The 12,765-nt window shown below is 58.5% G+C and overlaps 1 pseudogene; it reads left to right on the top strand.

Annotated features, from left to right (window-relative positions):
• The first annotated feature begins 391 nt into the window (after positions 1–391).
• Positions 392–1,394, top strand: LOC112923170 (protein chibby homolog 1 pseudogene; annotated as a pseudogene).
• The last annotated feature ends 11,371 nt before the right edge of the window (positions 1,395–12,765 follow it).

Raw genomic sequence — 12,765 nt, 5'->3', positions numbered from 1 at the left:
AGGCCTCGCGTGGACGGGCCTCAGTGTGCCGTCCTGCAAACAGGAGCGGGTTGACGGACCCCGTGTGGTGCCGCAGGGCCCCAGCCCTGGCAGACGATGAGTTCTTATTAAACCTTTTATTTTGCAACATTTATAGAGTCATAGAAAGTCGCTAACCTAGTACAGAGAGGGGCCGTGTGCCATCACCCCGCTGCCCTGGGTGCCGACGCCTGGCGGGGCTCGGGGAGCTGGTCACAGCGTCGTGGGCAGTGGGACCTGGACCGTGTCGCGGGGCCGTGACCGGGGCCACAGAGCTCCGTGGACCTCACTCTTCTAAACAACACGTGCGCGTCAAGAGAAGCCTTCGGCAGGTAGTTGTGAACACTCAGGACACTGCAGAGATGGAGACACGCAGCATGGTTTGGGGTGAAAGACTGGCGTTCCGTGGCCTGGGATGTTTCACCGAATTGTGCTTTATTTACTTTTATTTTTGTCACTGGAGCCCTAAATGTATTAAAATGAATAAATGTGTGGGGCGCCTGGTGGCTCATTTGGCTGAACATCTGGCTCGATCTCGGCTCAGGTCTTGATCTCAGGGTCGTGAGTTCAAGCCCATGTTAGGCTCCACGCTAGGGGTGCCGCCTACTTTTTTTTAAAAAAGGCAAAAAATTAAAAAATAAATTTAAAAAAATAAAGAGGGAGCAGCGCCGGAGCCGTGGTCGCCGCGGGTGACGCGGACCCCTGCCGGCAGTTCCCCGCAGACTGTAAAGCATTGCACCGCGATGACATGATTCTCAGCGGCGCAGAGGAGTAGACCTTCGAAGCCCTCTTCCACCATTTCTCCACCGCGTGACTGGGGATAAGCTACTTAACTTCTCTAAGCTTCAGTTGTCCGATCTGGAGAAGGGAGCGTCGACCTTTCCTTCCTCGGGCCAAAGATGCGTCTCTTTGGGAATACGCTCAGTCCTAAGAAAACGCCCCCTCGAAGTCTGCTTCTCTCTCCAACCCGCATAATCTGGATCGATCAACCAGGGAGGTCGCGCTGGGCCTGGACTATGCAACCCCCACCACGAACCTGCTGGGACAAAGCCTGAAGTTTGGAAATGGCCAGCGGAGAGCAGAGACGGGGATTAGCGGAGGTGTGGACCGGAGGGAGGCTCAGCGGCTCCGCGGGCGGAACCAGCAGTTGGAGGAAGCAAACAGTCTCTTGAGGCTGAAGGTGGACGTCCTGCTGGACATGCTGTCTGAGACCGCGCCTGAGTCCCGCTTGATGGAGGAGGAACTGGAGGAGCTGGAGAGCATCAGCCGCAGGAGGAGATGAAACACCCTGAAGACATCTGTCAGGAGCAAAGGGAGAAGCCCATCCGCCAGAGGAGGGGGATGTGGCTGAGAGTGTTTTGTAGCTGAACTACTGGGCCAGGTCCTGGGAGAGAGTGTCATATAGTGGGGCCCAAAGGCACCGGCCCCATTGGGTTGGCAGCAGGAAGGTACAGCATGCTGGGCAGGGAGCCTACTTAAAAAAAAAAAAGAGGGATCCCCGGGTGGCTCAGCGGTTTAGCGCCTGCCTTTGACCCAGGGTGTGATCCTGGAGTCCTGGGATCGAGTCCCACATCGGGCTCCCTGCTTGGAGCCTGCTTCTCCCTCTGCCTGTGGCTCTGCCCATGTCTCTGTTTCTCATGAATAAGTAAATAAAGTCTTTTTTTAAAAAAATTAAAGAAATGTGATGTGAAAACAGAAGGCAGTGAGTGGCCCAGTGGGCAGGGAAGGTATTTTGGAAGAGTGGAGGCGTTCTTGTTCTGTTACGGGGTAGGCGTGACCTTGGCACGTGGGTGGGTCATTTCTCGAAATACTTCCCTTCTTATTTTTAGTCACCCTCGAGTTCTTACGTGTCAGCATCCTGATTCTGGATGTGTTTAGCAGTTTTTAGAATCTATGGAAAAAAATAGAATTTTCATTAAAAGTCTGTGTTCAGCCTCAGAGATATCTTTCCATTGATTCTTCCTGTAACATCCTCGTTTTTTAAAATTACCATTTCTCCATCGTGACAAGTGCACTGCTTCATCATCACCTGCTCCCCTCCCCTCCCCCCACCCTCCCCAGAACCAGCAGTGCGTTCTCTAGAGTGAACAGTCTGTTTCTTGGTTTCTGCTTTCCTTTTGCTCGTCTGTTTTGTTTCTTCAATTCCCCACGTGAGTGGATCACGCGGTACTTGTTTTCTCTCCCTGACGTACTTCACTCAGCAGAATACCCTCCAGCTCCATCCATGTTATAGCAAATGGGGCAGGTTTCATTCTTTCTTTGGCTGAAGGATAGTCCACTAACATACGTCCGTCCAACATCTAATGTATTTGTTCGCCGGTCGATGGGCCCTTGGGCTGCTCCCGTGGTTTGGCCGACGTAGGTAATGCTGCAGGGAACATCGGGGTGCGGGCGCCCGTGGGGTCAGGGCTCTTCTATTCCTTGCATAAACACCTGCAGTGCGATTGCTGGGTCGTAGGGCAGCTGCACCTTAACTTCTTGAGGACCCTGCACGCTGTTTCCCGCGGAGGCTGCGCCCCTGCGTTCCCACCGCAGTGCACGAGGGCGCCCCGCTGTCCGCATCCTCACTTGTTTCGTCGGTTGATCTTGGCCACCGGGACAAGGTCAGGTGATAGCTCATCGTGGTTTTGATCTGCATTTCCCTGCTGATGGGTGATGCTGAGCATCTTTTCACGTGTCTGTTGGCATCTGGACGTCTTCTTCGGAAAGCGTCCGTCTGTGTCTTCTCCCCTTTTAAAAACTGGGTTATTTGGTTTTGGCTGTTGAGGTGTATAAGTTCTTTCTATATTTTGGATCCCAGCCCTGTATCTGCTATGTCTTTGCAAATACACCCCCACCCCTGTAGGTCGCCTTTTAGTTTTGATTTGTTCCTTTGCTGCACACATTTTACTTTGCTTGTGGTCCCAATAGTTTATTTTTGCCTTTGTTTCCCTCTTCTCGGGCGATGTATCTAGAAAACAGCTGCGAGGCACCGAACCGCGTTGTAGCCGTGTAAGCCTGGGCGGGTTGCAGAGGCCTGTGCTCGCCCACCACGCAGGAAGCCGTGGGACTGCCTCCGTCCTGGGAGTGTGACCGTGTAGATGGGACCAGCGACAGGGGCCCTCAGCTCTGTACCTGCCGGCAGCTGGGGGTGAGCTGCCGGCTTTTCTGGCGCGGGGTGGAGCCACCCCGGAGGCGTCCCTTGTGCAGGGCAGGGCCCCCGCTCCAGCTTCTCCCTTGCTGCGGGCTGGCGCCACCCACCCCGGCCTCCCTCCTGGCCGTCACCTTAGGGTGCAGGGGCTGCTTGAACAAGTATCGGACTGCGTCGCTCATAAACAACCGACACTTATTTCCCACAGTTCAGGAGGTCAGAGGTCGGAGATCGGGGCGCCAGCATGCAGGTGGCTGAGGTCTTTCCCGTCATGGGCCCCACCGTCATGAGCTAACCGCCTCCCGCCTCCCGAGGCCCCACCCCCGGGCACCTCACGCGGGGGCCGGGAGAGGGGACACCCAGTGACCACCCACGCTCTCCCTCTGGGAAGCACTGTCGGGTGCTGCTCCCAGGCCTGGACGCCAGGACCCTGTGGGCGCTCACCTCCCCACCATACACCTTCTCCACGGTCCTGGGCCAGCTCCATAATCGCTCTTTGCCTCAGTTTCCTCGCCTAGGAGGGTGGAATGATCATAGCACCCACTTCCTCGAGGGCCTGCGGAGATCAGGGGTGCGTGTGCAAAGTGCTGACCGCCCGACGGCCCGGCGCCTCATCCACGTGAGCCGTCGCCACTTTCCCCAGGAGACTTTATATTACAGCAAATGTTAAGGACGCGAAACTAGAGGATTGCGTGATGCACCCTAATCTCGTTTCGTGTGACCAACACATGCTGCCCCTGGAGTACGTTAAAGCACGTTCCTGATCAGAGGCCATTTTTACCCGACGGTATTTCAATATACACCTGACTCGTATGGACTTAAAAAACCCAGGCAGCCCGGGTGGCTCAGTGGTTTGGCGCTGCCTTCGGTCCAGGGTGTGACCCCAGGGTCCTGGGATCGAGTCCCGCGTCGGGCTCCCTGCAGGGAGCCTGCTCCTCCCTCTGCCTGTGTCTCTGCCTCTCTCTCTGGGTCCCTCATGAATAAATACATAAATCTTTAGAAAAAAAAAACTGAATACCCCAACTTAGGGATCCCTGGGTGGCGCCGCGGTTTAGCGCCTGCCTTTGGCCCAGGGCGCGATCCTGGAGACCCGGGATCGAATCCCACGTCGGGCTCCCGGTGCATGGAGCCTGCTTCTCCCTCTGCCTGTGTCTCTGCCTCTCTCTCTCTCTCTGTGTGTGTGACTATTGTAAATAAATAAAAATTAAAAAAAAAAAAAGAATACCCCAACTTAGCTGCCATGTCCTTGTGACCACTGCACAAAATTGGCAATAATCGTGCCTGCCACCAGTACCAGCTCCAGGTCCGTTTTCTGCAACTGGAGGGTCCTTTTGCCCTCGCTGTGTTTGACTCAGTGTCTACACAGGATCCGCACACGGCGCTTGACTGTGTCTCTTAAATCTTTTGCTCTGCTGGGCCCGCGCTCCCTGCCACCAGTGTTTCCTCTCCCAAGAATTCACAGGGACCGGGCCGCACCCGGTAGCTCGGGGGCCCTCGGGCGTCGTGGGACTCAGCACAGCACACACTCCCCGAGCACACACATCCCCGGGGGCCCGTGGCGGCCGCACCTGGTTCTGGGCTCTGGGCCCCGCCGCCCGCCCGCCGTGTGGACCGAGGCTGCGGCCCTCCCGGAGCCGGCTGTGTGCGGCTTCCTTCACCCCTGCAGGCTGCTCCGTGACAGTGACACGTGCTCTTTCCCAGATTGCCATCCGTCTCCGGGGTCCCGTGGGCCTCCGGCTGAGCTTCAGACCGGGTTTTCTGGTTTCTGAGAATCGTGTCCTGAGGGTTCCGACGAGCGCTGGGGGCCCCCAGTCTCGCGTGTGGCGCCTCCAGCCCCGGGCCGGGCTGCGGGCCTCCTTGCGCGTGTCTCTGGCCCGGCGGGGTGTGTGGCCGGCACTGCCCAGCTGTGTCCTTCCTCGCTTAGGGCAATTCCTGGGCTTTTTCTGCTCTGCGGTGCGATTGTCCGTGGAATAGTGCGTGGTTTCCTTTCCGGACTGTTCGTCGGCGGCGCGGGAAAGCAGCTGAGCGCCATGGGCTGCCCGTGCGTCCCGGTGCTCGGCCGCCAGCCCGCGCCGTCCTAGGCGGGTGCGTGTGTGCGCGTGGCCTTCAGGATGAACACACGTAGGTCACGTGCAGGACGCTCACTCCTGCATCTTCCGCGTGGAACCCTCCCCTGCCCGCTCCCAGCAGGACTCCCAGGACCGCGTGGAACGGAGGTGGTGGCAGCAGCATCCCCACCTTGCTCCTCATCTCAGAGGAGACGCGTTCAGTCCCACGTCGCGTCGGGACGTCTCCCGGGGTCTTCTACGTGCTTTAGTCTGCGCAGGTGCTTCCCTTGCGTCCCTGCTTCGTGGGGTGTTTTTATGTGGACGCGTGCTGAGTGGTCACAGGCCTGGAGACCGGCCTCAGCGGTGACGATCCGGGGTCCCCCCTCCACTCTCCGATGCGCGTGTCACATGATCCGTGTCCCGCCCGCCCGTGCCGGCGTTTCAGGAAGAGTCCCCCTTGGTCGTGGGGTACAGCCCTCTGGACCTGCCGCTACCCCAGGTGCTGGGAGGCGGTCACGGATGTCGGGCTCCGGTTTTCCTTTTGGACGGTGTCTCTGTGTGGCTTTGGTACCCGGCTGACGCTGGCCTCCCAGAATGAGTCGGGAAGCTCCTCTCCCCCTCAGGCTTTGGGAAGAGTTGGCAAGGACGTTGGGAGAACCACCTGCGAAGCCGGCAGGTCCTGGGCTCTCCTCCGCGGGGCGGTGTCGGATCCTGATCCGGGCTCCGTACCAGTCGTAGGCCTGTTCACACCCGGCGTCCCTGTGACTCGGTCTCGGAGGTTCTGTGTTTGCAGCCCTGCGTCCCCTCATCCCAGTTATCCCGCGTGCTGGCGTTCAGCTGTTCACGGGACGCTCTGACGACCCTTTCTACTTCTGCACAATCTCTAACAACGTCCCCACATCACGTCTGATTTCAGGAATCGGACTCTCCCTTCCCGTCCTTAGCCGTCTCCCTACAGGTTTGTCAACTTGGATGATCTTTTCCAGGAAGCAGCTCTTGGTTTCCGGGTTCCCTCCATTCTCTGTTTTGCTGCCTGCCTGCCTGCCTTCTGCTCGCTTTGGGTGTTGTCCGTTCTTCTCTTCCTGGGGCCTTCGGTAGTGAACTCAGATTGCTGATTTAACTCTTTTCCGTTTTTATTTTTTAAAAGATTTTATTTATTTATTATTCATGACAGACAGAGAGAGAGAGGCAGAGACCCAGGCAGAGGGAGAAGCAGGGTCTGTGCAGGAAGCCCGACGTACGACTCGATCTGGGACCCCAGGACCACGCCCTGCTGAAGGCGGCGCCAAACTGCTGAGCCACCCAGGCGGCTCCTTTTTTCTGTTTTTAAATGTGTGTGCAGCTGTGCATCCCCCCGACCCCCGCGTCACCCTCACTGCATTCCATAAGCTTTGTTGTCATGTTTTCATCTTCATTTGTTTCTAAGTATTTCCTCATTTTCTTGTGATTTCTCCTTTGATCAGTTGATTTAAGAGTATGTGACTTCATTTCCACCTATTTGTGAATCCCCCAGTTTTCATTCTGCTCCCCATTTCCAACTTCATCCTGTTGGGGCAGAGAAGACACTTTTTTAGGACATCTACCCCTTAGAAGCCACCGAGACTCACTGGAGACCGTCCCGCGTGCGCGTGAGGAGGGCGCGTGCTGTGTGGCTGCTGCATCGGGCTGGCCGCCTGGGTGGGGTCCCCTGCTCCCTTCCTTGTCGTCAGTCTGGTTGCTCATCCACTGCGGAGAGTGAGGACGTCCCCAACTGTGACTGTACTGCTGGCTAGTTCTTTCAATTCCATCAGCTTTGGCTTCGTAGAGTTTGACGGCTGTCACTGGGTGTGTAAATGTTCACAATCGCTCTATTTTCTTGTCGTGAAATGTTACTAATATATACTGTCCTTCGTCTCTTGTGACCATTGTCAAATTTAAGTCTGTGTTGTCTGATGTTAGTGGGGCCACGCGGGCTCTCTGCGGGTCACTATGTGCACGGAGAATGGTTTTCCATCCTCTCACTTTCAGTCTATTGGTGTTCGGATCTCAAGTGAGTCTCCTGTAGACGACCTGTGGCTGGACCTTGGGTCTTTGTCCATTCTGCCAATTCTGCCCTGTGATTGGAGAGTTCACCCATTTACCTGTAAGTGATGGCTGATAGGGAGGGAGCCTCTCCTAGGTCTCTGCGCACCCTTCAAGCAGTTATTAAAAGTCTTGGTCTAGGGATCCCTGGGCGGCTCAGCGGTTGAGCACCTGCCTTGGGCCCAGGGCCTGATCCTGGAGTCCCACGTCGGGCTCCCTGCATGGAGCCTGCTTCTCCCTCTGCCTGTGTCTCTGCCTCTCTCTCTTTCTCTCTGTGTCTCTCATGAATAAATAAATAAAATCTTAAAAAAAAAAGTCTTGGTCATTCACCATGAGACTTTTTTCAAGAGGCACTTCCGATTGACTTACTTTTCCCTTTGAGTGGCCACACCTTCCTGTGTCTTGTGATTTTTTTGTTGAACACTGGACATTTGAATGTAATCTGGGAACTCTGAACATCATTCTCGCCCTCCCCCAAGGTTTATGTATTTCCTTTCTTTCTTTTTTTTCCCTTTCTTTCTTTGTTTCTCTCTCTTCCTCCCCTCCCCTCCCCTCCCCTCCTCTCCTCTTCTTTCTTTTTTATTAAGTAGGTTCCACACCAGCGTGGAGCCCAGTAGGGGCCTGAACTCTCGACCCTGAGACCAGCCCTGAGCTGAGATCGAGTCTGATGCTTAACTGACTGACTCCCCAGGCGCTGCTGTTTTTCCCTTTGATTGCCGAAGCTGTCTCTGCGCTGAGCATCAGCCTGAGGGTGACTTCAGGTCTTCCTAGGTCTTTTTGAGACTCCCTGGGCATGCGTGGTCACTTTCTAATTTCCCTTATATGTGTGGTTGCTTTTGAATGTCCTGGTCTTTAGTATTTAGCTTTCCAAAGAGGAAGAAAGTGAAAAATAAAGCGGGAGTGGGGAGAAAAGTGTGCTTGCTCACCGTTTAACTTCCCTGGAAGTGACTCCAGCTGGAGGGGCCGGTTTTGCAGTGGGGGCAGGGCAGCCCCAGGGGTGCCCGCCTCTGTGACTGCACCTCTGTTATTAGAAGCAGCAGGCGGCTGGCAGAGGAGAAATCCCTGACATCTTGAGGGCAGTGTCCTCTGCCGCCCTGGTTCCTGCGAGCTGGGTGCTGGGCTGCAGGCCGTCGGGGGTGGGGGGGTGGGGGGTGGGGGGAGCCACCTCTCTGCTTAGAGCTGAACAGGACCTGAATCCACCACAACTTGCCCTCGAGCTTTCCCCTGGAGGTTGCAAGCCTTCCATAGCCTCGGGGTCCCCCACGATTGCATCAGTCTGGCCCTGCAGCCCGTGTCGTATTGGGGGCCGTTCTCACCTCACAGGTGCCCCCCATCACCCCCTGGGCCTTGGTCCTTGAGCAGGAGCCCGAGCGCAGCGCGATGGAAAGGGTATTGTTTGGCCCGGAAGGCATCCCCCGAAGCTGTCTCCTGGTGGGGCGAGGAGGAGGAGGCCGCAGACAGCGCTCAGGGCCCTTCCTGCAGCCCGAAAGCCTTCCTTGTGTGGGTGGCGGTGCGCTCACACTCCTCCACCCCGACTCTGACTCCAACTCCGACTCGGGGTTCGCGTCTGTCGCAGCACGGTCGGTGGTGCCTGGCACTGCCGGGATCTTGCTCTTGTCCCCACAGGCTCCTTTCGGGGCTCAGTGGCCTCCCTGCCGGGTTCTCCAAGGGCTTCCCCGGTGGCGACTCAGCGGTTCCCTGGGCCGTGTGGACGCGCATTCCTCCGCTGTGCTGCGGGACATGCTGTGCGTCCTGGTCCTGGAGCTCCCCTTCGTCCTGGCAGCTTCTGACACTTTGCTCCGAGCTCACTTTGGGGATGAGCGCTGCTCCCAGGCCCCATCGCGTCCTCTGGAGCGTCTTATGTAAAACGTCCTAGAACCCCTCATTTCACCTTCCGTATCTTTTGCTGATTCTCTCTCCGTCCGTGTGCTGCTCACTGGCCAGCATCTCCACTGCGCCCTCAGGAGGCTCCACGGGGCTCTAGGGGGCTCTGGGGGGCTTTAGGAGGCTCTGGGTGGCTCCAGGTGGTTCTGGGGGCTCTGGGGGGCTCTAGGGGGCTCCAAGGGCCTCTAGAGGGCTCTGAGGAGCTCTAGGGGGCTCTAGGGTGTTCTGGGTGGCTCCAGGGGGCTTTGGGGGGCTTTAGGGGGCTCCTGGTGGCTACAGGTGGTTCTGGGGGCTCTAGGGAGCTCTGGGAGTTCTAGGGGGGCTCTGGGGGGCTTCAGGGGGCTCTAGGGGGCTCTGAGGGCTCTAGGGGGCTCTGGGGGCTCTAGGGGCTGTCACCTTAGCCTCCTGCAGCCCGTCCCTTCCAGATTGCTCTGCTTGTTTCCCGCCGTCCGGTCAGTTGGCCGCTTCTCTCGCACCCGTTTCATAGGCCGTTCTTGACCCTTCTGGTGTCTATGATCTTGGATGAACGGGCCTCTGGGGGCCTTTTTTCCTGCTGACTTTCCTCTGTAGCAAATTGTTTTCTTTTTTTTAAATTGTCAAGTTATACACTTTATTTTTTTTTTTTTTAATTTTTTATTTATTTATGATAGTCACACAGAGAGAGAGAGAGAGAGAGAGGCAGAGATACAGGCAGAGGGAGAAGCAGGCTCCATGCACCGGGAGCCTGACGTGGGATTCGATCCCGGGTCTCCAGGATCGTGCCCTGGGCCAAAGGCAGGCGCCAAACCACTGCGCCACCCAGGGATCCCGCAAATTGTTTTCTTATTTAATGGGTTTGTGCTGGTCTCATCGCTGGCTCATGGCTTGGTGGGACGCCAGGGCCCCACGCGGAGTGAAGCCCCTGCAGAGCGGCCAGTTGTGCGCCTGTGGAGGCTGCGGGATGGAGGCTGGAGGCTGGAGACTGCTGAGCTGGAGGCCACTGAGCACGGGCGCCGGGGCTGCCCTCCCGATTCTGCCTCCCCCGGCAGCTCACCCACTCGCTCATGTGGGCACCCGCTCTCCTCTGCTCCTGGACCCAGCAGTGCTTTGCTCTGCTGGGTTTGGGAGGCAGGAGGAGGGAGTGGGCTCTCCCCACCGGTGATGAAGGGAGCAGGGGCCTGGCGCATCCACCCGGAGTCAGGGCACAGGTGGGCGAGCTGGGAAGTGCCCCAGATGCCTGGGCAGACGCAGCGCCCAAGGGGAGCCCGCAGGCCGGATCCCCGTCCTTTCTCCGCCGTTTCAGTGGCCTTAGGTCTGTGTCGTCCGTCCTCCCTCCGCCGGGCAGGCGGCCCGTCACCCGTCCAGGCCCTGCCCTCTGACTGCGCAGCCCAGGCCCCATGGCCTGCCGGTAGCTGAGCTCAGTGGCCCGGCTCCCGCGGTCCTCCGCCCTTCGTCTGGGTCCTGTGGCCCTGGCCCCGGGAGCCCAGCAGGCACCTTTCTAGCCCAGTGAGAGGCCTGCGGTTGTGGCGCGGGTGCCCCGGCCAGCCCGCTCGGTAGGAGACCGCGGAGCCCCAGGCCTCAGGAGGGGGGCCGCCCCGGCGGGACAGTGATGCAGGACTTAATGCTGGGACCAGGAAGGGGCTGACCCAGCCACCTGGGGACCCTTAGGCGCTGCTCCACGAGCCTCCCTCTTGCCTTCCCATCGGCCTCATCCTCTTCTGGCGTCTCCACCGTGTCTGCTGGCCCAGCCCCTCCTTCTGGTGAGTGCCTGGGCCTCTCACTCAATCTTCCTCATCTGCCTCTGCTCCTCCCTGCTGCTCCTAAAACCTCCCCATGGCCACTGGGGAGTTATCTTCCCCTCGGAAGCACTCCTGCTCCATGCTCTGCTCGGCTCTTCACCTGCAGGGAGCCCGCTCGCTCAGTGCCGGGGGCGGGGCCGCCTCCCCAACACAGCAGGGCCCTTGGATCCTCTGCTCAGAGCAGGCTGGTCAACGAGGGTGACCCCCTTCCTGACGGAGCAGCCCCCCAGCAGCGTCCTCCGTGCAGGCCACGTGAACCGGTCTACTGTCAACCCTGCCCCCCGCCCCCCCAGATCGCAGGGCCTTCCCACACTGCGGCTGTTTCTAAGTGGGCCACAGGCCGCGCGCTCACTAGGGCAGCTGTCCTCCGCGGTCAGACCCGGGGTGGCTTCCGCACAGGCGCCTCCGTGTTGGCTTGTGCTCTAGAGTCTGGAGCGTCTCGGGCCAGTACATGTTCTGGCCCCAAAGAGTGGCATTCGTCACCCCCGGGGTCCCCCCAGCACCGTGCTCCAGAACGAGGGAGGGGGGCTGGGTGCTGCAAGGCCCTCCCCCCCCCCGCCTGGCCATCCGGTGTCCCCGCAGCACCCTCCAGCCCCTGCAGCGGCCCACAGCCTCGTCACTAACTGGGGTGTGGAGTCCAGCGTTTCAGTTGCTCTGTAGTCACGTGCTCGGTTCTGTGTATACTTTTGAGATTTTTTAAAAAGATTTTTTAAATTTATTTGAGAGAAAGAGAGCAGAATCCAGGAGGAGGGGCAGAGGGACATGGAGAAGCAGGCTCGTGGGGCTCGATGCCAGGACCCTGAGATGCTGGCCTGAGTCGGAGGCAGATGCTTCTCCGCCGCAGCCCCGCAGGCGCCCCTCCGCCTGAGTTCTGAGCGCAGGTTTGGGTAACAGCCCGCATGGCTGATCGCGTCCTCTTCGAGATCATCCCAGAAGGGCTTTCTGGTTCTGATTTCGCAGTTTGCTGTTTCCTCCAATTTAGCGGTCATGCTGGTTTTCTCACGTGATTGTGACTTTCATTGGGAGTTCTTGTTCCTGTGGGGATTCTTTGAATCCTGAGTCCAGCTCAGGACTCCAGCAAAAGTTTTAACTAAGGGTTTTTCAGATCGCTGCTGTAATCAGACCTCACGCCCCTGGGGTCTGGGCTTCTATTCAGGAATTGCCGGGGATCATTGTTTTCTTCTCTGGACAGGATCCAAATGCAGGGAGGCTGTGCCCTGGTAGCGCCCTCTGTCTGCTGCCCCCCCACCCCGGGCCAGTGCCCCTTGGGCCTCAGATGCCCCAGGCTAAGGGTGCCAAGGCCAGCAGAGCCATCCCAGGTGGAGCCTGGCTCCTGCGGCTTCTTGCCTCAGCCCCCAGGGGACTCCCTGCCTCCTACCTCTTGGTCATTCCTATACACGCATGTGACAGTTCCTGGGAGGGGTCTCATCTGGTCTCCTGTGTGCGGGGGCTCAGCACGAGGACTCTTGCAAGACAAACACAGTGGGCTGAGTGCCTCGTTCATTCAGCAGGTATTTGCCATCTGTGTCTCCTGGCCGGGCCGGGCCGCGCACGCCGTCCCCATGTGCCCACCCTGCACCCCAGGCTGTGTGTGGGGAGCCTGCTGCCCCACGGGCAGACTGTGTCCAGGAGCACAGACCGAACTTCGTGCTTGCAAGACCCTCACGAAGTCTACCTGGCGTGGCGCTCCACTGAAGTGCAGGGAGGCTCATCCGTGGGGGGCCTTGGCCGAGGGGAGGGGGTCGGACCTCCTTACACGCTGCATGCCCCCATTTCCCCCGGGGGTGCTCGGCGGGGTGGGGGGTGCTCGGCTGGGGTGGGGGGGGCGCAGGCTGGTACCCCACCA

This window comes from Vulpes vulpes, chromosome 14, assembly GCF_048418805.1.
Source record: "Vulpes vulpes isolate BD-2025 chromosome 14, VulVul3, whole genome shotgun sequence".
Classification (NCBI taxonomy): Eukaryota; Metazoa; Chordata; class Mammalia; order Carnivora; family Canidae; genus Vulpes; species Vulpes vulpes.
The sequence above is the reverse complement of the archived record's forward strand: the minus strand, read 5'-3'. Positions and strand labels throughout refer to the sequence as shown.